Raw genomic sequence first — 24,908 nt, 5'->3', positions numbered from 1 at the left:
CTCGAGGCTTAAAAATCCATCTTTAACCAGTGTCACCTAATGTTTTTTCTTTACACTCCGTGTATATTTCTGGCAACCGACGTAGTCCAATTTCATTTGTCACATGAGCCGAATACAACAGGTGTAAACTTTACTGTGAAATCCTTACTAACGAGTCCTTCTCAACAATGCAGAGTTCTGAAAAGTTTTTTTTAAATGGGGGGGGGGGCATAAAAAAGGAAATGCACAGCACCCTCTGTAGTGCCTTGCGGTTGGATGCCAAGCAGTTGCCACACCAAGTAGTGATGCAGCTTTCAAGATGCTCTCAATGGTGCGACTGTAGAAACAGCTTTGGCCCGCATCAAGTCAAGAACATTATTTTGTCGTTGTCCGACATCAAACGTTTCCTCAAACAGCAACTAATACGAGGAACTTTCCAGTCAATGTTTTAGCTAGCTAGCTATCAACTGTCTGGCTAGCCAGCGCATATAATTACCAGAACATATCTGAAAACGTTTTTAGTGTAACTGGAGCCAACTTCTTCTTCACCATAACAGGAAAGTTTACACATTATACAAGGGAATTATTTACAAGTATGGCCAGCTTCTCACACGCTGTTGTGAAGAAATGAAAGCAGTGCGCTCTGAGGATATTGAGCACTTGATACTGCTTGCTGTCATGTCAGGGTACCATGATAACGATTGCAACAACAGGGTCAAACTCGAATGTCTCTTTGCTCAGATGCCGGCAAAGCAATGGCTCTATAGACGGTGAATGCCAACAAGAAAGGTAACAATGGGGCTGTTTTGAAAAGGGGTTCATGACAATATTGCCCAATTGTTTTTAGAGGCAACATATCGTGAGTTAGGTATTACATAGCAATTGCTCCTCTTAGTGGAATTTAATGAAATCATTTGATTATTCAGCCTGTGTACTTGTTCCATTCCAGTTGGTGCCCTGTGAGATTGTGTCAATGTGTTTGCACAGGGCTGAGGGAAGAGTGCAGACAGAGAAAACAATGGGAGCAAGCAGAGAAAGGTCACTGCATCACATAGCGTATGCCTGGAAGAAATATTCATTCCAGACAGGGGTCAAGGCCAGAATTGGCACTTTGTCGCAGAAAAATCGGTTTTCAAAACGAGTTTCTCTAACTTGCTCAGACGCACAACGTGTGCTTGGATAACTGATATTGCTCATCTCAATGCTTGCACACGGCGCGCAGATGGCTATTTCTGTCGCTTGCTTCCCCCCCCTTTGTCAGCCCAAGTGTGATACACTTGTCTCTTCCAGCCAGGCAAGCAAGCTGTTTGAATTACATTGCTGCTGGATGGAAGAAATTGGGTTCAAATGTCGAGCGGTGACAAAATGACTGACTTGTTTTTGCTTCCTTGTCTGTGTTATTTCACCTGGAGAGCTGACAAAGGTGGCGTTGTCATGGGGAGGAAAGGCTGATGCAACAGAGGAGAGACTAGACTGTGGTAGCCTCTCAGCCCCTCGAACGCCAGAGACGATTCCCCACATGATGTAATTCCACTGCTATGGCTGGCGCGGAGCCTAAGACCTTTGGTTGTACCAGAGCCCCTCCGCCCTGCGACACACCCATCCCACATGGACATCTGATCCATTTTCTTATTAAATTGTGCTGGAATGTCCTATCCAATCTTCCGTCTTCTGGGAAAGACAGATTTGAGCTTTCTATTCCAGGACATTTTTTGTGTGCCCCCCTTCTCTCTCAGAAGTACTGTCAGAAGGGAGAGTCTAGATGGAAGGAATTCTGCGCCAGCCTCCTTTTTCTAGTTCATTTAACATGGCTTAATTATTTCCCTTTACATCTCTGGAGACTCAATGGTCTTGCAATCGAAAAGTTGATGTTCTGTTTTATTCCCAAAAGCAAAACATGATCAGCATGTGCTTGTGCACCGCAAATGTGCCTAAGCAGTTGTCCTGTGCCTTTCTGCAGACCCACATGCTTCCCTCAGTCTTGTGTGTGTGTATAAATAAGCCCAGGATCTCAGCCCTGATTGTTAGCATGTTCTGTGCAGCATAACTGCTGACTCAAGGACGGTTGTCTTTCCCTCATCTGAATTTAAGTTGTCTGCCTTTTGTTGCTCTAGTTTTCCACTCTCACCCATGGGCACATCCGATATGGAGCGACACTGGTGCTGTGTGTGTGTGTGTGTGTGTGTGTGTGTGTGTGTGTGTGTGTGTGTGTGTGTGTGTGTGTGTGTGTGTGTGTGTGTGTGTGTGTGTGTGTGTGTGTGTGTGTGTGTGTGTGTGTGTGTGTGTGTGTAATTTCTCCTGCTTCCCTCTGTTGTCTGGCACTACATGGGGAAGAGATTGAATGTGCCATCTGGAAGATACTGTATTTTCCTCATTTGCCTCTGGGCCTTCAGGTGGGAGACGAGCTCCACTTATCAGTTACAAACATGAGGCTGCTTCCTTTTGATAGTCTTAAAATATATGTTTACTTTGGAATGTAATTTGTGTTAATATTTCATGACTTACTACTTAGAATGTGTTATATAAATTCAAATGTGAAAACCGGTAAAAAAAGAAAGCAGACTAGCTCTCTTGTGAGAACAGGGCGATCAAGGTTCTGTGGGAGTTGTGTAATAGGCTTTGTGGCCAAGCTTACATTATGTTTAGCTGACATAGCATGGGGCACTAAATGTGAGCCGCAATCAATGGATGTCGACATGCCTCATTATAGGACACTGTTTTTAGCCGCTCTGAGCTGGTGAAGCTCTTCTACATTTTCTGAGATTCGATTGGAACATGGCTCTTTGGCTCAGGGGAACGCACACAGATATGGGTTAGAGCTTGTTTGTTTTTGGGGCCGTACATGTAAATGATGAGCTCCACTCCTGTAAATTTTTGACTCTTTTAATCTTGAGCATCTAGGCCAGTTGTCAGTAAACTTGTCACACATGCATATGACCTCCTTCCGGAATCTGTTTTTTTGTTGTTGAATTTTACCCCTTTTTCTCCCCAATTTTTTATTTTTTTTTTTAATATTTTTTTTTTTTTTTTTTTTTTTTTTTTTGTATCCAATTGTTAGTAGCTACTATCTTGTCTCATCGCTACAACTCCCGTACGGGCTCGGGAGAGACTAAGGTTGAAAGTCATGCGACCACCGATACACAACCCAGCCAAGCCGCACTGCTTCTTAGCGCCCCCATAGGTTGAAGAGGTTATGTCATTATTGGATAAAAAACCGTGCCCGTTTTAAGCGCAATATTTTGTCACGAAAAGATGCTCGACTATGCATATAATTGCCAGCTTTGGAAAGAAAACACACTGACGTTTTCACAACTGCAAAGATATTATCTGTGATTGCCCCAGAACTGATTTTACAGGCGAAACCAAGATGAAACTTCAAACAGGAAATGAGCAGGATTTTTGACGCTCTGTTTTACTCTGGTCTCCTTATATGGCTGTGAATATGCTGTATTTGTAGGCATATCATTGGAAGATTGGCCATAAGAGACTACATTTGCCAGGGGGCCGTCCGGTGTCCTTTGTCTAATTTGGTGCGTAATTCCCAGTGGCAATTATTTTACCATGCGATACAGAAGGAGACTCATACTTCCAGGAACGATACATCATTGAAGAGATATGTGAAAAACACATTGAGGATTGGTTCTAAACAACGTTTGCCATGTTTCAGTCGATATTATGGAGTTAATTTGGAAAAAAAGTTTGGTGTTTGGATAACTGAATTTTCGGGATTTTTTTGGTAGCCAAACGTGACGCACCAAACGGACCGATTTCTCCAGCCCAAAAAATCTTTCATGAAAAACTGAACATTTGCTATCTAACTGAGAGTCTCCTCTTTGAAAACATCCGAAGTTCTTCAAAGGTAAATGATTTATTGAATGTTTTTGCGAAAATGTTGTATGCTAGTTTGCTATGGTAGAGAAGCATATTTTTGAAAATCTGAAATGACAGTGTTGTTAACAAAAGGCTAAGCATGAGAGCTAGCATATTGATTTCATTTCATTTGCGATCTTCATGAATAGTTAACGTTGCATTATGGTAATGGGCTTGAGGCTGTAGTCATGATACCGGATCCGGGTTGGCTCGACGCAAGAAGTTAACACAGCGCGCATCCAACCCAGAAGCCAGCCGCACCAATGTGTCGGAGGAAACACTGTGCACCTGGCAACCTTGGTTAGCGTGCACTGCGCCCAGCCCGCCACAGGAGTCGCTGGTGCGCAATGAGACAAGGATATCCCTACCGGCCAAACCCTCCCTAAACACGGACGACGCCAGGCCAATTGTGCGTCGCCCCACGGACCTCCCGGTCACGGCCAGTTACGACAGAGCCTGGGCGCGAACCCAGAGTCTCTGGTGGCACAGCTGGCGCTGCAGTACAGCGCCCTTAACCACTGCGTCACCTGGAATGCCAGCGGAATCTGCTTTTGATGAAGCTCCTCGTCCATGCGTGAGTTTAGTTCTAGGTTGCTTTTGCGTCAGCTGCTGCCTCAGTCTTGACCTATTCAGGATAAACTAGCACTGTGGGGGTACTGCTAAATTTTCACACAAACCATTGTTTTTCTCATTAAGTCTAAGCCCTCATTCATGCAGCACAGGAATGTTGTTTTAAAGGAGCCCTAAGCTTTTCTACCGTTTCTGGTGAGGTTGCCAGGAGAGGTTCTCTTGGTTTTGTTTTCCAGAGAAACTGATGTGGGTTTAGTTTCTTTTGGTGGGTGTAGGAATTGAGCTGTCATATACACCTGCTATGCTTACTTACCTGCCTTTTACTTCAACATTTACTTACTAATTAACACTTGATTAGGCCTATAAACCAATTACAATTTTTTTTTTTTGTATCTTGATTTGATTACATGTTTATACCCCAGTCCACCTGGGGAAGGTGAGCTTCATTGAACTGTGAGGTAGAGGCACTATGTAGCTGAAATGCCGAAAACTGCCCGCCTGGCTCATCCTACATATTAATATATGCCATTTAAGCAGAGGCTGTTGTTCAAGCGACTTGGTCATGCGTGCATACATTTTACGTATGGGTGGCCCCGGGAGTCGAATCCTCTATCCTGGCAATGCAAGTGACATGCTCTACTAACTGTGCTACGGAGGACAATGCCACATGTTCCCAGTTGTATCAGCACTAACAGCTGCTAAAGGATAGGCCTAGAGGTGGCTCAGAACTGTGCTTGTATTAAGCTTTTGGTAAAAAAATATATAATTGCATTTAATGAATGACCTTTTTTCATAAATACATTTTGTTATAGCAGAGTAGAATTAGGCTAATGCCTTGCCGTGGCTAAAGCAAATGAATGGCTATTATCATAATAACAACATGCTAGTGTTTTTGGTGGGAAATTAGAGACACAACAAAGAAAGCACATGATGATCCAAAAGGCAAAGAAAAGAAAGGACTGAAGCCCAATTACAATTTGTACTCACCTCAGCGTTTTTGTGTTCTTTGTGGGCCATTGTCATGGTTACAAAATGTCATGAAATGATTGGCCTGTCGGTTGTTGAGGTCTATGGAAAACTTGTGTGCGTTACCTGAGCCTGCGACCAAACCTTGGCGTTGCTCTAGCTGAGAACGTGGGTGACTCTAGAGCCCGACCGTTATGGGATTTTCTTGATCCGATTTTTAGAGTGGAAATATTCACAGATAACCGATATACACCACGGTTCAAAATTTTGGGGTCACTTAGAAATGTCCTTGTTTTCCATGAAAACATACATGAAACGAGTTGCAAAATGAATAGGAAATATGGTCAAGATGTTGACAAGGTTATAAATAATGATTTTTAATTTAAATAATAATTGTCCTTCAAACTTTGCTTTCACCAAAGAATCCTCAATTTGCAACATACAGCCTTGCAGACCTTTGGCATTCTAGTAGTCAATTTGTTGAGGTAATCTGAAGAGATTTCACCCCATGCTTCCTGAAGCACCTTCCACAAGTTGGATTGGCTTGATGGGCACTTCTTAGATACCATACGGTCAAGCTGCTCCCACAACAGCTCAATAGGGTTGAGATCCGGTGACTGTGCTGACCACTCTATTATAGACTGAATACCAGCAGACTGCTTCATCCCTAAATAGTTATTGCATAGTTTGGAGCTGTGCTTTGGGCCATTGTCCTGTGGTAGGAGGAAATTGGCTCCAATTAAGTGTCATCCAAAGGGTATGGCATGGTGTTGCAAAATGGAGTGATAGCCTTCCTTCTTCAAGATCTCTTTTACCATGTACAAATCTCCCACTTTACCACCACCAAAGCACCCCCAGACCATCACATTGCCTCCACCATGCTTGACAGATGGCGTCAAGCACTCCTCCCAGCATCTTTACATTTTTTTTCTGCGTCTCACAAATTTTCTTCTTTGTGAGCCGAAACACCTCAAACTTAGATTTGTCTGTCCATAACACTTTTTTTCCAATCTTCCTCTGTCCAGTGTCTGTGTGCTTTTGCCTATCCTAGTCTTTTCTTTTACTTGGCCAGTCTGGGATATGGCTTTTTCTTTGCAACTCTGCCTAGAAAGCCAGCATCCCGGAGTCGCCTTTTCACTGTTGAGATTGGTGTTTTGTGGATACTATTTAATGAAGCTTCCAGTTGAGAACTTGAGGCGTCTGTTTCTCAAACTAGACACTAATGTACTTGTCCTCTTGCTCAGTTGTGCACCGGGGCCTCCCACTCCTCTTTCTATTCTGGTAAGAGCCAGTTTGCGCTGTTCTGTGAAGGGAGTAGTAAACGGTGTTGTACGAGATCTTCAGTTTCTTCGCAATTTCTCGCATGGAATAGCCTTGGTTTCTCAAAACAAGAATCGACTGATGAGTTTCAGAAGAGTTTTGTTTCTGGCCATTTTGAGCCTGTAATCAAACCCACAAATGCTGATACTCCAGATACTCAACTAGTCTAAAGAAGGCCAGTTGTATTGCTTCTTTAATCAGGACAACTGTTTTCAGCTGTGCTAACATTATTGCAAAAGGGGTTTCTAATGATCATTTAGCCTTTTAAAATGATAAACTTGGATTAGCTAACACAACGTGCCATTGGAACACAAGAGTGATGGTTGCTGATAATGGGCCTCTGTACACCTTTGTAGATATTCCATAAAAAAGTCTGCTGTTTCCAGCTACAATAGTCATTTACAACATTAACAATGTCAACACTGTATTTCTGATCAATTTGATGTTGTTTTAATGGACAAAAAAATGATTTTCTTTCAAAAACAGGGACATTCCTATGTGACCCCAAACTTTTGAATGGCAGTGTATAAACTGGTTTCTTAAATTTGAGGAAAGAGAGAGAGGGGGGCGACTGTGTGTTACTCTAAGCTGCACTAAATTCCAGCAAAACATTTGTCTGAACTCTGAAAACTGAGCTTTCTCATGCTAGCCATCTGGGAAAACAATGACATGGGACACATTTTCAATGTATTGGTATTTAGTTATGTTTTCATCTCTTGTACAATCTGTACCTGCTTTACGTTACAGATTCAGACAGTGGTCAAGTAAGCTACTGTGGCTATTTGGTCATAATGTAGAGTGGCCTACAAAAAAATGGATAAAATGCATCTCATAACATTTTAACATGGAAATAGAACAGCTATCGTTGAGCCTACAGTAGCAGCCAATGTGTTCACCGTAGGCCTTTGTAATTGACATGGCTTAACATTAACGTGTTTATCCACTTGTCCTTCAGACCAGGTGAATGAAAATGTTGTTTGACGCAAGAAACATCTTTCCAATATCAAATGTATTATTCCGAGACGACAAATTATGTAATTCTCTGCCTATTGGCTACTTAGCTTCGTCAAGCCTGTCTCAAAATACAACACTGCCTTTACCAGACTCGCTTTTCAAAGATATCTAGACATGTACACATTTTATGCTCTTGTAGGAAGCAATGACTTTCCCCATTTCTGACTACAAATTGTCTAACTGGCCTTGACTCACTAGCTAGCAAAGGATAGGAACAAATGTGCACACCTGGTGACATGCAGCTCTCGCTTTGATGTCAAAACAAGCACATCTACTGCTCATGCTGTAAACACAGCCCAGTTCAAAGTCAATGGCACAGATCCATGAATGGCAATGGTATATTTGCATATAGGCCTATTGCAGCTCTGATTAGTTATGCCGCACCGGTCTGTGCGGCATAACCAATCAGAGTATGGCTGTTGTGCATGTCAATGCAATAGAATCCTACTCCAATGCATTCTGCCAACAGAAGTTTTGTTTGTGTGTTGCATTGAAAGTGGATAATATTGCGTTGATTCCATCACAATTCCAATAGTAAAGGGAAACGTTGATAGTGTTAATAACTAAGGGGGAAAATTCTCCCTCTGAGCTTTGAATATGCTTCTCTGTGCGGGTTGATATTTCTTCTGCCCGGCAGTCCCAGGGGAGCTGTGTGCGGCTGCAGCTTAGAGGGAACATTGGTTCTCACTTGAAAGGAAAAACATCAATCACAAAATTTGCCCAAAGCGTTGCCTCAGTGAATGGTCTTTGCTATCCGGCATCCTTGGGACGTCCCTACCCAATTGAAGTAGAAATGTAAAATGACTACGGTAAGGGTTATGGATAGGGTAGGGGTTAAAGTTAGGGTTTAGCATAGGGCAGTGGCGGTCAGTGCTGTGTAAGATTAGGGAGGGCGAGTAAAAAAACTAACTTAAAAAAAAAAAAGATCAGCGTGGTCTTATTTCTATTACACCATATTGGATGACTGTCATTCATATTCCATTCACCCAGTTCAATGTAACATCAATAGGTTTAGGCTACTACATGATACTTGAATTTTCCTTATACCCATTATGAGGTTGCCTACAAATGAAAGTTTATAACGTAGGTGCACACATTTGAGAAACAAATTGAAGTAATCAAGGTGACGGACAGACTGTGACACATTCAATACCGTCTTGCACGCATTTGCCTTCATCTTGCTGATTTGGGGTGTAATCATTAGTCCAAACAGTTGCAAATTCGAGTTTTCATATGGACAAATTCAGTTAGGTTTATCCCTGCTTCCGTTTAAGAAATGCTTTTCAACAGAATCGGAGGAATGAATACACCCTGATCACCCGCACACACAGTTCACTTTCATAGCAGCCACATACAAACAGCATGCTCACCTTGTTTGTTCTATAATTCCGTCTCGCATCTACACGCTCACCTCCCACCTTTTCGCTTGTGGACTTCAGTGCACAACACACCTGCTGTATGTGACCTTCCCAAGCCAAATCTGCATACCTTAACTGCTAACTGCTACATAGCCTACATCGTGGTCACCATATTGGCTAACATCATAGTTCTAGTAGCTATGTAACCCGCTACAGTCAACAAGCAGTTTAGCGGGCCCCAGTTGCAATAAATTTAACAAAAATGAAAGCTTACCTTGACTTGGAAGAGTGCCAGTGTTGGATAACCTTAGCCAGTTAGCTAACATAAATAGCATTCCTGTCTATTTTAGCCCGGGTGTTTGTGTAGGCTAAATTAGCTAGCTGCATTAGCTTACTCTGAAAGTGAACAAAAATCCAATTCAATCTCTCTGCTGCTCCTCAAATTTTTTTTTAAACTGTTCAATTATTGTGTTTTTCTTTTGAGTCAACTACTCACCACATTGTATACACCGCAGTGCTAGCTAGCTGTTGGTTATTCTTTCAGTACTAGATTAATTCTCTGACCCTTTGATTGGGTGGACACCATGTCAGTTCATGCTGCAAGAGTTCTGATAGGTTGGAGCACGTCCTCCGGAACTCTTCATAATTATTGTGTAAGTCTATGGAAGGGTGTGAGAACCATGAGCCATATTTAAATATCTTGAGTTTTGTTTGCGTGTTCTACAGTATTGTAAAGATATGGGGGTGACTGAGACAGGCAATGTAACATCCACAAATAAATATGAATCTTATGAATTTTTTTATTTATTTTTTACATGCAGCGTACTTCGTACCATAACTTTATCTGTAAAGCTTATTTAGTCTATATTTGGTTTCTCTCTCTTCATTGCGAGTGTCCTTTTTTTCCCGGCACTATGATATCTGTAGCATCCATACCTGTTGTGGATGTGATGGATATAGTTGTGTTAAATCTTAGCTTTTGAATTTAGCGGACCTGGTCCAACCATCCTACCAAACACAAATAAATGCAGTCTTCTAAATGTGGGTATTCAGATGATGAAATGTAGCTAGCAAGCTAGCTAACTAACTATACTGAACAAAAAATATAAACTCAACATGTAAAGTGTTGGTCCCATGTTTCATGAGCAGAAATAAAAGATCCCAGAAATGTTCCATATGCACAAAATGTTTACTTCTCGCATGTTGTGAAAAAAATGTTTACATCCCTATTAGTGAGCCTTGGTCCTTGGCCAAGATCATCCATTCACCTGACAGGTGTGGCATATCAAGCGGCTGATTAATAATGATCATGATTTTAATTAATTTTTTAAAACAAGGGCACCTTGTGCTGGGGTACAATAAAAGGCCACTCTAAAATGTGCAGTTTTGTCACACAGTTTTGAGGGAGCGTGCATTTGCCATGCTGACTGGAGGAATGTACACCAAAGCTGTTGCCATAGAATTGAATGTTAATCTACCTTGCCAAAGAAAACGATACCAATATTTAAAATTCTAGCGGCCTTTTTAAGCATTCTAGTACAGGTAAATGGTTACGCGGACACAGCGGTCTAAGGCACTGCATCTCAGTGCCAGAGGCGAGACTTACAGTCCATTTGAATACAGGGTGTATCATATACGGTCGTGATTGGGAGTCCCATCGCGCGGCGCACAATTGACACAGCGTTGTCTGGGTTTGGCCGGAGTAGGCCATCATTGTAAATAAGAATTTGTTCTTAACTGACTTGCCTAGTTAAATAAAGGTTACACACCACACTAACCAAAAAGTAATTTTGTTGGCATTTACGGATGTCCCCGTTACCAGAAGAACTTAATCAAAACCTATTTATTTCACTTAATTGCTGTGCTGTTTTATCGTTTCATTCTCAACCAGGATTTCATCATACATGTCAAGCAGTGAATTTTCAGCTTTGTCTGTCCGTGGCCTCTTCCTCGGTGCGCACAGTGTCTGTTTCCATCTTATCCAGCTGTGTATGTAATATTTCGCATAAACTCTGTTTCTTGTCTGCATCGAAGTAGAGGTCCTCGTACCTAGCATCGAGCTTGGTGGCGACACAGTAAAGAGAGAGTGCCACCGAGTTGCTTGTTCACAACCTGTGTCGGTAGTTCCGTTGAGCAGCTGTTTCAATGCCATGACAGAGGGTATCACGTCTGCTGCAGGCGCAGTCGATGAGCTTATTTCTCCAGTCAGTTGTTAGAATGGAGCTAGCTAGTGTGTTCATGTTTCAAACATGTTCTCAAATGACATTGAAATGGCAGCAGCGGTATGACAACCAGCACATTCATGAGTATGAAATACGACTTTCCTCAGTACGAAAGCCGCGACGACCCGCTGTGCTGTCAGACTCAGCATGCTCATGGGGCTGATATTGCTGGTCCAAATGTCAGTCGTGAAGCTAATAGCAGTGACGCTTTTACTGTGTATCTCCGGTAGGGAAACATCTGAAAAATAGCGCACTTGGTTGTGTGTACCGGTGCTCGACCAGTCGGCAAAAGCCAACATCACCCACGACGGAGAACAGTTGATTGTCAAGGGCAATGAATTCCATTATCTTGGCATTAATGGATTTCGCCTTTGAGTTGTCTCGCTGAAATGTTCTTTCTCTTTCAAATGGCTTGCTCGACTTGTTGACTGCTCGGTCCACGCAGCAGACATTGTGGGCTAGGTTAGGAATGCTGTGTGGCACGTGTAGTGCAAAATTTTACGTGGCGTCATGTACCTACGTTTTATATAGGTATGCACTTCAAGTTTCACATTGGTTTTGGCATTTTTTTTTTTTAGCTGATATCGTCCGTTTCGGATATATCGTGCATCCCTCATTTCTCCACCATAAGCTGTCTCCAACCTTGTTTTAGAGAATTTGGCAGTATATCCTGCCGGCCTCACAACCGCAGACCACATGTAACCACGTAAGCCCAGGACGTCCACATCCGGGCTTCTTCACCTGCGGGGATCGTTTGAGACCAGCCATCCAGACAGCTGATAAAACTGTGGAGTATTTCTGTCTGTAATAAAGCGCTTTTGTGGGAAAACATTCTGATTGCCTGGGCCTGGCTCCTCAGTAGGTGGGCCTATGCCCTCCCAGGCCCACCCATGGCTGTGCCCCTGCACAGTTATTTGAAATCCACAGATCAGGGGCTAATACATTTTTTCCCTATTGTCTGATTTCCTGTAACTCAGTAAAATCGTTACTTTTTTTGTCCCCAACCCTAAACGGTTAAAGATGCTCAGTCTGCCCTATGGCTCAGCCCAGCTGGCCACACACACACAGACACAGACACAGACACAGACACAGACACAGACAGACAGAGACACTCAGTTTAGAGAATTCATCTCAGCCAGATCCAGCTCCTGAGCTCCCATCAGCAGATATTAATGGAAAATGAATGTGTTCATGCAAAAAATGTGAGTATCGAACCGGCATCAATTGAGCCCAAAAATGGTTTTCCATATGTGCTTTATTTCTCCAACATGCCAATATTTAGAAGTCTGCTTTCTTCAGTATACATTCCCCCAGAGATACTATAGACACACATCAAAAGTCAAATGTATATTTTGTTTGTCCATTCTGTGAGACATTAATGACCATGACGCTGGAATCGCCCACATTATAATGCATGGTTTCAACTCAACGATATTCCTCTTCTTGGTAGTTAAACAGAGCAGTGAAATATATTTTTCTACTTCTTGCCTTAAGTGCATTTATCTGTTCTGGCTTTGTGTGTGCGTGCGTGTGAAAGAGAAAAAATTAGGGAAGAAAATTTTAAATTAGTAGCCTTCCACGAAGGTGATTTGCGTTTATTGTCATACAGGTCGGATTCTCTTGCCGTTTTCTTTTCCATATGCCTTTCTCGCTCGCTCGCTCACTCACGCCACACCTTTCCCAAACAACATGCTTCCTTGCTGTGAATAGTGATCCCATACAGTACGTCTTTCCATATGTGCTGAAGGATTTAGGTTACCTCGTACAAAATAGGAAATCCTATATATATTTGACTATAAATAACCAACTTAGAAGTACACTATATATATTACACACACACACACATACGTATGTAGACACCCTTTCAAATTTGTGGATTTGGCTATTTCAGCCACACCCTTTGCTGACAGGTGTATACAATCGAGGACGCAGCCATGCAATCACCAGAGAGAAACGCAGTACAGGCCATTCAACTGCCTAAAGAGCTCAGTGACTTTCAACGTGGCACCGTCATAGGATGCCACCTTTCCAACAAGTCAGTTTAATAGTAGTCTAATTTCTGCCCTGCTAGAGCTGCCCCAGTCATCTGTACGTGCTGTTATTGTGAAGTTGAAACGTCTAGGAGCAACAGCGACTTACCCGCGAAGTGGTAGGCCACACAAGCTCACAGAATGGTACTGCCGAGTGCTGCCGAGTCTCTTATTTGTTTCATAGATAAATGCCTCATCCTGAAACCAAGGACAAAACAATCAGACATTACCATCAGAGCTGGAGACAGATGGCGTCAGCTGTGAGTTCTGACTGCTGTCCAGACTGGTTTTGTTATTGTTGGCTGTTCCCCTTCTCTCACCTCCGAAGTGTTACGTTACTCTAAAAATGACAGATGCCAACCCAAAATAAAGGGGTCCTAGCCCTGAACAGCTGAAATAACCTTCGGCATGCTACCCGTACCCCCCCTCTCCCCATGGAATATAAGTATGTTTTTAATCTGCTCACGCTCACTGTCATATGGTATGTTCGATGGAAAGTTGTCTCTATGGGGAGGCATGCTGGCTGTCAGCAGGTCAGGCAGATGAGACCTTGTGGTCCCAGTAAATTGCCAGGGACGTGGACCATCCCATAACCTTTTCACTGGGACAAGCGTGGTCTTTGGCAAATACTGTTTGTTCCAAGACTGGAGTTTTGAAGTGATGGATGTTATCATTTTAAATAGAACCCATCCCATATGGGTTTCTATCATAACAGGAAAATGGCACGTTTTACTTCAAAACCTAGTTTACAGATTGGGGTTTTTGGTTACCCAGTTAGCCCTTTCAAACCCCGTATTGTGATCTGCCCAGTAACCATTAACCACATGTCCAACACGAGTGTGTGTTGGTAGTGTTATGTAAGTGAGCAGTATTGTTCTAGAGCGAGAGGGCCATTAGCCAGCAGCATCTGTGATGTTGCCATTAGTTTGTGCTAATTTAGCATTCTGATAAGAGACCCAATGGACTTGCATTTTTAGCGCCCCCTTGTGTGCTATGTAGGTAATACCGTAAATCCTGGGATGAGAGGACATGAACAATATGAAAATATGGATACCGCCCAAGCCTATTTAACAGAATTTTAAGGCAGAATTGCAATGTTGCAATGCTGTTAGTGGAAAATAAATACACCACATGACCAAAAATATGTGGACACCTGCTTGTCATTCCAAAATCATAAGCATTAATATGGAGTTGGTCCCCCCTTTTCTGTTATAACATGCTTAAACAGAAATGGGCCTTTCACAAACTTACCTCAAAGTTGTAAGCGCAGAATCGCCTAGAATGTCATTGAATGCTGTAGTGGTAAGATTTCCCTTCACTGGACCAAGGGGCCAAGCCCAAACCATGAAAAACAGACCCAGACCATTATTCCTCCTCCACCAAACTTTACAGCAGGCACTATATATTTGGGCAGGTAGCCCTCTCCTGGCTTCCGCCAAACCCAGATTTGTCCGTTGCACTGCCAGATAGTGAAGCATGATCCATCACTTGGCTTTGCGCATGGTGATATTAGGAATGTGCTGCTGCCCGACCATGGAAACCCATTTCATGATGCTCCTGACGAACAGCTCTTGTGTTGACGTTGCTCCAGAGGCAGTTTGGAACTCGGTAGTGAATGTTGCAACCGAGGACAGATCATGTTTACGAGCTACGGGCTTCAACACTCGGCAGTCCTGTTTTGTGTCTTAACACTTCATGGTTGGGCCGTTGTTGCTCCTAGAAATTTGACGTACTGACTTGTTGGAAAGGTGGCATCCTATGACGGTGCCACTTTGAAAGTCCCTGAACTCTTCAGCATGAGCCATTCTACTGCCAAAGTTTGTCTTTGGACATTGCATGTCTGTGTGCTTGAATTTTATACATCTGTCAGCAATGGGTGTGGCTGAAATAGCCAAATACACTCATTTGAAGGGGTGTCCACATACTTTTGTATATAGTTTACCATGCCCAGGTCATTCACTCGCCCGCAACTGTTCTCCAATCTGGCGGCATCAAATCAAATGTATTCATATAGCCCTTCGTACATCAGCTAATATCTCAAAGCGCTGTACAGAAACCCAGCCTAAAACCCCAAACAGCAAGCAATGCTGGTGTAGAAGCACGATGGCTAGGAAAAAATCCCTAGAAAGGCCAAAACCTAGGAAGGAACCTAGAGAGGAACCAGGCTATGTGGGGTGGCCAGTCCTCTTCTGGCTGTGCCGGGTGGAGATTATAACAGAACATGGCCAAGATGTTCAAATGTTCATAAATGACCAGCATGGTCAAATAATAATAACCACAGGCAGAACAGTTGAAACTGGAGCAGCAGCACGGCCAGGTGGACTGGGGACAGCAAGGAGTCATCATGTCAGGTAGTCCTGAGGCATGGTCCTAGGGCTCAGGTCCTCCGAGAGAAAGAAAGAAAGAGAGAATTGGAGAGAGCATACTTAAATTCACACAGGACACCGGATAGGACAGGAGAAGTACTCCAGATAAACTGACCCTAGCCCCCCGACACAAACTACTGCAGCATAAATACTGGATGCTGAGACAGGAGGGGTCAGGAGACACTGTGGCCCCATCCGATAACACCCCCGGACAGGGCCAAACAGGAAGGATATAACCCCACCCACTTTGCCAAAGCACAAATCATTGATAAGGCACACGCTCTGGCTGCTCTCCCGGTGGTACAATCTCCTTGTAGAAAAATGGGCAATATTTGGAGCCACAGATTCAAACAAGACCAAATGCCACATTTCCACAGGAGAAAGGGCGGCAGGTAGCCTTGTGGTTAGAGCGTTGGGCCAGTAACCGAAAGGATGCTGCATCGAATCCCCAAGCTGGCAAGGTAAAAATCTGTCGTTCTGTCCCTGAAGGTAGGTAGTTAACCCACTGCTCTCTCTCTTTCCATGAGACTGACGAGGTGAATCCAGGTGAAAGCTATGATCCCTTATTGATGTCAATTGTTAAATCCACTTCAAATCAGTGTAGATGAAGGGTAGGATAGGTTAAAGAAGGATTTTTAAGCCTTGAGACAGCGTTCAACACCATAGTGCCCTCAAAGCTCATCACTAAGCTAAGGTTCCTGGGACTAAACACCTCCCTCTGCAACTGGTTCCTGGACATCCAGATGGGCCGCCCCCTAGGTGGTAAAAGTAGGTAAAAACACGTCCGCCACACTGATCCTCAACACGGGGTGTGTGTGTGTGTGCTCAGTCCCCTCCACTACTCCCTGTTCACTCATGACTGCACGACTACAACACCATCATTAAGTTTGATGACACAACACTGGTAGGCCTGATCACCAACAACGATGAGCCTGTAGGGAGGAGGTCAGAGACCTGGCTGTGTGGTACCAGGACAACAATCTTTCCCTCAACGTGATCAAGACATGGTTGTGGACGTCAGTAAAAGGAGGACCGAGCATGCCCCCATTCTTATCGACGGGGCTGCAGTTGAGGAGAGTAAAAGCTTTAAGTTCCTTGGTTCCCACATCACCAACAAAATATCATGGTCCAAGCACACCAAGAAGAGGGCGCGACAAAACCTATTCTCTCTCAAGAGGCTGAAAAGATTTGACATGGGTCATCAGATCCTCAAAAGGTTCTACAGCTGCACCATCGAGTGAATCCTGACTGGTTGCATCACTGCCTGGTATGGCAACTGCTTGGCCTCCGACCGCACTACAGAGGGTAGTGCGTACGGCCCAGTACATCACTGAAGCCAAGCTTCCCGCCATCCAGGACCTCTATACAAGGCCCTAAAAACTGTTAGTTATAGACTGTTCTCTCTGCTACCGCACGGCAAGTGGTTTCAGAGCGACAAGTCTAGGTCCAAAGGGCCACAGGAGATGCTAGAGCGTGATGGGACAAGGACATCCCTGCCAGCCAAACCCTCCCCTAACCCGGATGCTGCTGGGACAATTATGCGCTGCCCCGTAGGTCTCCCGGTCGCGGCCGGCTGCGACAGAGCCTGGACTCGAACCAGGATCTCTAGCTACCAACTGCGATGCAGTGTCTCAGACCACTGCGCCACTCGGGAGGCCCCTTAACTTCTTAAAGCATTGTTGGTTAACCTCTTAGAGCCGCCCCCCTACTTTTTTTCAATTTCCACCTGAAGACATACCCAAATCTAACTGCCTGTAGCTCAGGCTCAGAACCAAGGGATATGCATGTTCTTTATTTCATTTGAAAGAAAACACTCTGAAGTTTGTGTAAATGTGAATTGAATGTAGGAGAATGTAACACAATAGATCTGGTTTAGATGATACAATGAAAAAACATACGTTTTTTCATTGAAACAGGATGATGGGGACAATTCCAGTGAAAAACATAAGAGGGCAACAGTACTTGTGCAAAGTTTCAGAATGATAACTTCCAAAATGAGTGTGCTACATGACATTTATCATGAAGTCACCCAGGTGTCCCACACAAGTAGCCCAAATGTACCCAAGTGGCCAAATTGGTGATGTTATACATTTTGAATGGAATAACTACATACAAAATACCAAAATTCTATTCTATTCATAGTTGAAGTGTACCTATGAGGAAAATGACAGGCCTCATCTTTTTAAGTGGGAGAACTTGCACAATTGGTGGCTGACTAAATACTTTTTTGCCCCACTGTATATACATTTACAAAATAACACTTTCAATATTTGGAAGACCCTCCAGTCCCCTACACAATATTGTGCTGCTGATGCCAGGTGCCATAGCAGTCTCTTTCTGCTGTAAAGCAGAGGGTCACCAAGCATGTGGTACAGGTGATGAGGGACTTCATTTTGCAATTAACACAGCGACGCCTCCATGCTGTGCTCTTTTGGCCCTGAGGCACATCCATGCCTGCAGCAATACATTTGGGCAGATGAACACCACTTGTGGCAGGAGCTGGATGAACCAGCTTCAGTGGGGGATGGACATCTTGGCACTAGGGAAAGAAAATGTTCAGTTAATAGTTTCACATGAGCCCTGTATAATAAACAGATATATATATAGAGCACAGGGAACATAAGGTTGAATATATATTATTATAGACCTGCTAGATCTACTGTCTATTTTATATTATGACATTTCAGCTAGATCTACTGTCTATTTTATATTATGACATTTCAGCTAGATCTACTGTCTTTATTATATTACAACAGACCAGCTGTATCTACTGTCTCCATTTCACTTTCGCCATTGTTGTGGGCCTGCCCTCCCCTCAACAGCCTCAAATAGGCTATTTCATTTCACAAATAATATTTTATATTATTAATTTCAAACAACGGCATTGGCATGAGAAACTTACCAGTCCAAAACGATGTCCTCTACCCAAAGGACAACCAGCGAACTTGACACAACTGTGGTAGTCATTGGAGTCAACATGGGCCATTATCCCTGTGGAACGCTTCCGACACCTTGAAGAGTCCATGCCCAGACGAATTTAGGTTATTCTAAGCTCGAAAGGGGGGAGATGCAACTCCATGTTATTAAGGTGTTCTTAATGTTTTGTACACTTGGTGTATATGTTGAGTTAATATCAGATTGATTGGTTCCAGCAAACTACTAGCTAGCACTATCAGACCACTACTTATGACAGAACTTCGACCCTTTTGACATGGCTGTGGGAGTCCACTGAAAACTTTAGAAACGTCTTGGTTTTTGGGGCGAGGCTGAAACCATGATTTGGTCTGGCAGTAAAGTGCATTATCCCCATGATTCCTTTAATGAACGTGTCTGCCCTGCCCCTGGGCCCGTTTCGCTGGGGCCTGCTGCTGTGAGGGAGCAATCTGCTTAATGTGCACTCTGGAGAGAGGGGGGAAAAAAGCTTCTGATTCTATAACATTTCAAAATCCAATTGCGGGAAATGCACGTCTTTTGGAAGACACTGTTCTCAGTTTTCTATGGGTATATACTTTTCTATTTGTAATTTATTCATATTGTTCGCCTCAATGGCAACTATTTTTAAAACCAAGATATTTGACACTGCTTTAAGATATGAAATGCGCAATTGCACATCGGCCATTGCGATTGCACGTTGACCATTAAATGTACTGTTAAATTCAATTAAGACATGATTACTAGCAGTGGGTGTTTATATTTAGTGTTAGCGATCTAGCTAATGTATTTCGAGTTTTCACTTCCTCGTGGTGAATTGGCCACAAAATAACTTTGCCTATGATATTACTGCACATAAAGATGTATGCAAATTCATCACTATTGAACAACAAAATCTAGAAAATTCTGGAGACTTATTTCAACAGTCAAATATAATAACAATGCCCTATTGTCAACCCACAATTCATGGCAACCACTGGATTCGGTTGCACATCAAAATATGTTGAGTCATGCATGTTGGATGAAATGGCTTATTTCATGAATAGCCTACGGTCTCAATCTTACACAATCTAAAGCACTGTGAATTACTTTGTAAGGTGAACGATCACAATTTTTTTTCTATTGCGTGATGCCGTGGAAAAAAAGTTGGTGTGACCAAATCGTGGGCTGGTGCCACCAACTGAAAGTTTGTGACATGAGGGGAAAATGTTAGTCTGGAGCCTGTCAATAAGTTTTGTGGGGAAGACTAGGCTGTGTATGTTTGTGCACATGGAACTCCGTGATTTATGTTTAAAAATGTGACTCATTAAATGTCATTTAGTTTACTAAAATGGCCAACTTTCTTTCATCGTTTTGACACTAACTAGACTAAATCACTATTCAACTAACAAAAATGTGACTAAGACATTTTTTTGTTGTCAAAATGACTAAGATTAGACAATCTATTTTAAAAAATGTAAGCGCCAAAATTAACACTGCTTTATTCCCGATTCCGCTTTCATTCTTGTTATTGCACTGGTATATGCACAGAAGACGGAGCGATTTGAGTAGACCCAATTGTAATCCGACGGCTGCTGCAACTGCTGTTTATAATGGTACTCTTTCCTCTATCTTAAGGGGGGTTTAGGTCATTAAACCGTCGAGAACACTATATCAGCAGGGTTGATTTGCAGGAAGCTGTACAGTGTTAATATTGACAATGATAATCACTTTGGTATATACCAGTGCAATCAAATGTGTTATTCAATTGATTTGAATGTACGTCCGCTTGATAAATATTTTTCATGAAAGCAACAACAATATAGTTACATCTGATATAAGCTATGCCATGTTGTCCCAACCCACATAACTGTTGTTGTGTAACCCCACCTATGTCATAATTATCTGCAATGGAGCTTTTTTCCCAATACTCTTGTTGCTCTGTGTCCTCCATACAGCCTCTTCTCATGCGTAGGCTACATGCTTTGCAAGGGCGGTCCTCTGTAGCTCAGTTCGGTAGAGCAGGGCGCTTGCAATGCCAGGATAGTGGGATTGATTCCCGGGACAAAAAAAAGAAGAACCATGCATCACTTTAAGTCTCTTTTGATGAAAGTGTCTGCTAAATGGCTTATATTATTATTGTTTGTATATTACATCTCATTTAATGAATGTCTTCTCCTTGTGTTTTTCCTCTTAGTGCCTGACTGTGGTGTGTCCCAGAGGAACATTAGTCCACATCACCAAGGTCCCCTGACTAGACTTGAAGCGTGTTTTTATATCTGATGCTCTTCCAGAAGACAGAGTACCACTGCACCGTGGCTGGGGACTTCTAGGGAAGATACATCCACTCCACTGTTTGGAAAAGGGTAAGAACTTTCATCCTGACTAGCGTCCTGTCCAGGGGGTGGTAGGCTACATCAAGCTCCCTCACTCTACATAAACAGGAGAGAGGGTCCTGCCCTATGGGCCACTCTGGTCTCAGACAAGGCTTAGTTTCATCCTGAGATCAGTTCAATGGGAATGAGGGTGTCGTCATGGAGAAACTAATGAACTAAGGGATTTTTGTACAATGAGTACATGGTGTGTTCCTAAGTAGAAATGTAGAAGCATGCAAATCTAGGACAACGATGACTAAACGTTTTGTGAATTAAAGTTTTGGGGAATGATCCATGCTCAATCAAGCACAATCATTAGGTGAGACCAATATACTATCACTTGATAGTATATAATGAATGATGCCCAGCATAAGAAACAATGCCTTTTTTTTTGCGACTTGTACAAATCATACTCGCACACCTCATGTAGCCTAGCCCATAGGCATATATGTTTTGATTAGGTTAGTATCACAACTAAAGTGGTCAAATTGCTTAATTTTAAGAAGTTCTTTATCCACGTTACGCTTTTCGCCATAAAATGCACCTTTATAATAAAAGCAAATGCATAATTGCATTTGCGGTTACTTTTGATAATGGTGTTTTCCCCTAATGGAACATTTGCTCTTATAGCCTATAACCATTCACAATTTGACAAGCACTTGATAATGCCTTGCATTTCAAGCCAGCATCCCCTTGTGGCCGTAATGCACCCTAAAAAAAACCATGCCTTTTGCGTCCAGGAGAGTTGCATTGTGCCCTACTCCCTGAGTGTGCTGCACAATCCGAAGCGTCTCTCACTCACACGGCTCTCTATCACGTGATCGGGTCTCTCTCACAGGCTACAAGTGAAGACCGACACAACTACGTGCGTCCTTATCCAATTCCGAGGTGCATATTGAAGACATTGGATGCACTGTTCACATTAACCATTTGTCAGCCAACAAGATGAGTAGGCCTAACAAACAGCAAAAATCTACTATCCCCCATATTACAAAAGTCGACCTATTCTGTGCGAGAAATACATTTTCCAAACAGCCTGGGATGCGATAGATCCCAAATGAATACAACCACTAGCATAAAAAAACTACCTTTTGATGCAATGTGGCTGATGCTACAGATCAGAACTTTTAGCTTAAAATGTTGATGAACCTTTAGGCTATTTCTTCACATTATAAGCGCAGCAATGCGCACATGGTTATAGGCTATAAGAGCAAATGTTCCATTAGGGGAAAACACCATTACCAAAAGTAACCGCAAATGCAATTATGCATGTAATGCTTTTATTATAAAGGTGCATTTTATGGTGAAAAACGTAATGTGGATAAAGAACTTCTTACAATTAAGCAATTTGACCACTTTAGCTGCGATACTAACCTAATCAAAACATATATGCCTATGGGCTAGGCTACATGAGGTGTGCGAGTATGATTTGTACAAGTCGCAAAAAAAAAGGCATTGTTTCTTATGCTGGGCATCATTCATTATATACTATCAAGTGATAGCCTATCAATTGTGAATGATATACTAATATTGTCACCCATCAGACTATTCTTGATTCAATCTTTACATATATTATTTAGTATATGTGTGACATTTGTTATGATTTTTAATGGACTGTTATCATGCACCTGTATCGAAACAACACGGGCAGCGGGAGAAAATACATGTCATCTATGCACGTAAATAGCAAATGGAGGACGCTTTTCCCGTGGTTGATTTTCATGCCCTCCAGGTAGACTATACTCCTGTTGTAAATATAAGAAATGTGCTTAATATTAGTACATTTAAAAAATTTTAATATAGTAGGCCTAGCCTATAGAAAGCTGATTACATCCTCCCCTATTTAGTAGAAGCCATCGCTCTTGTTTTCTCCCACAATTGCATAGCCTTTATAAATGTTGCGCAACATGAGCTCATGGGCTCTCATGAAGCGTTTGATTTGAATTTTGCATACATTTGCATATAATTATTATTCGGGACAAGGCATAGATTTTTTTTTAGGGGCTATTACTGCCACGCAAGGGGACATTGATGGGCATGGCCGTCGATGCCGCTGGGAAATTCAAGGCCTGTTATATTCAAGTCCTCTTTTCAGCATAATCCATTTGCTTTCCAACCTGTTTCCCCTGCGATTGTATTTGAAATATTGTCAAATGCCTGTTTTGAGTTCACTGACAGATTTGATGCACATTCCCATCTGTAGCCATACCTTGTGATTGAGCTACACACAATCCAAGGCCATTTTTTGAAAAATAAGTTACTGATATACTGTGGCTAAATTATAGTCCTACTCCTAGTGTAGTATTCTGAAATCTTTCATTTATTTCTGAACAGACCACAGTAATTCTATAACTTTGGCAAATGTATTTAAATTTATCCGGGGTGCTGCGGCATCTCCGGCACACTTCCCACGGTTATGATTCTATAAGGAAATAAATGAAGAAGTGCAATGCTGGTGAGGTGACAGTTTCAGGCTCATGTCTGTCATACCAGACAGGGGGGGAGCGAAATCATAGAAAGTGAATCTCATTCTAGTTCTGTTAGATACAAGCACGCTTCTCTCTCTCTCTCTCTCTCAAAACCACAATGTTGTGCCAACCATAAACTCGGGCCAGTCTAACGCAAAACAATTCTAAGAATATCAGGTTTTCACATTGTATTTTTTATGAGGCAGGAGAATTACAGAGGATTTAACTCTGATTTCATTAGAATTTTTACATTGCAAACAAGTGAAAAAGAGTTTTCATGCTAAGAGAGGTACTGGATCCTGGCAAATGGGTTCCGGAACAAAACAGTTAAAAATTGAGAGGTGCTGGATTCTATTCCGGCAGGATCCAGCACAAATGAAGCACTACGACCAGCTATCTAAACTTTTAGTTATCATGGTCAACTTACCAATCAGGGGTGCCCTCATTTGATTTTTTTTTGTCCCTATCAGTCATATCATATTAAAAACGACAAGCATTTCTCTCCACCCTTTTAGCAAAATGTGTAGAATTTCAGAAAATATGCTGTAAAACTGCACATTTTTCTCTCAGCCCCATGGCAAAATGCATGAAATTAAATTAAACTGCAAAATGTAAATGTGTAGAATTGCAGGAAATTCACTCTAAAAATGCACATTTTCCTTGGGGCCCCCCAAAAGGCTAGGGCTGTCTGACTGCATGTGTGGGTATGGATGTGGATATGCAGACCCGCGAGCAATTGTGCAATTTTCGTGGCCTTCACCCCCATCACTTGTTGTCCATCCATGATCTAGCTGCTTTGAGTTTATTAGTTCTCATAGAGAAGTTTATTTAATCGTAGCCTGTTGTTGGGTTGACGTTATAACCCAGTCTGTTTATATCCTCTTAGGAACACAATTTCTAAATGTCTGGTGTTAACAAATACAAAGTTATTGTTGTACGACACCACAGGTAAGTTCTACGACTATTCATGTGTACTGCATTAATGAAAGAAATTGCATTTTGGCTCATAGATAGACATTTTATCTCAACAACTTGAAATGTTCTTCACCTTCTATAGGGAAGTGATGGCGGAGGATGAATTATGAACTTTCATGAATAATTGAAAGCGATTGGCAGGTTTGAATAATTAATGTGAGAAAGGCATCTCCTGGAGCCGGTTGCTGTGCTGGGATTAACTCGCAACTCTGCCAGATCCTGCAAGGTTTCTTCAGGCTGGAGATTAGCCAGTCTGGACAGACATAACTTTGTCAGATGATGCATATTCAAGACCTCTTGATGTCATTTTTGATCGTAATTGGACCAGTAACTCTGTAGAGGGCACAGGCAAAACTCACCTACTCCACCACAGAATAGCTGCAGACGGAGATGTGCTTAGTGGACTCGAATGCGGAGACTTGTTTTCCCAGTCATAACAACCTCTGAGGCCGTCACTATCACGATTGCACATGAATAATGAATGA

At 42.5% G+C, this 24,908-nt stretch overlaps 1 protein-coding gene across 3 annotated transcripts in view; it reads left to right on the top strand.

Annotated features, from left to right (window-relative positions):
- The window catches only part of LOC118390553 (bifunctional heparan sulfate N-deacetylase/N-sulfotransferase 1-like), a 107,768-nt gene that overhangs the window by 13,297 nt on the left and 69,563 nt on the right, over positions 1-24,908 (top strand). For all 3 annotated transcript variants that reach the window (XM_052457439.1, XM_052457440.1, XM_052457438.1), the window contains exon 2: positions 20,803-20,971. The gene's annotated coding sequence lies outside the window, so the exon portion shown is untranslated. The remainder of the gene's footprint in view (positions 1-20,802; positions 20,972-24,908) is intronic.

The sequence above is a fragment of the Oncorhynchus keta genome, chromosome 11 (genome assembly GCF_023373465.1).
Source record: "Oncorhynchus keta strain PuntledgeMale-10-30-2019 chromosome 11, Oket_V2, whole genome shotgun sequence".
Classification (NCBI taxonomy): Eukaryota; Metazoa; Chordata; class Actinopteri; order Salmoniformes; family Salmonidae; genus Oncorhynchus; species Oncorhynchus keta.
Note: the sequence above shows the minus strand (reverse complement) of the source record. Positions and strands in the feature narration are given on the sequence as shown.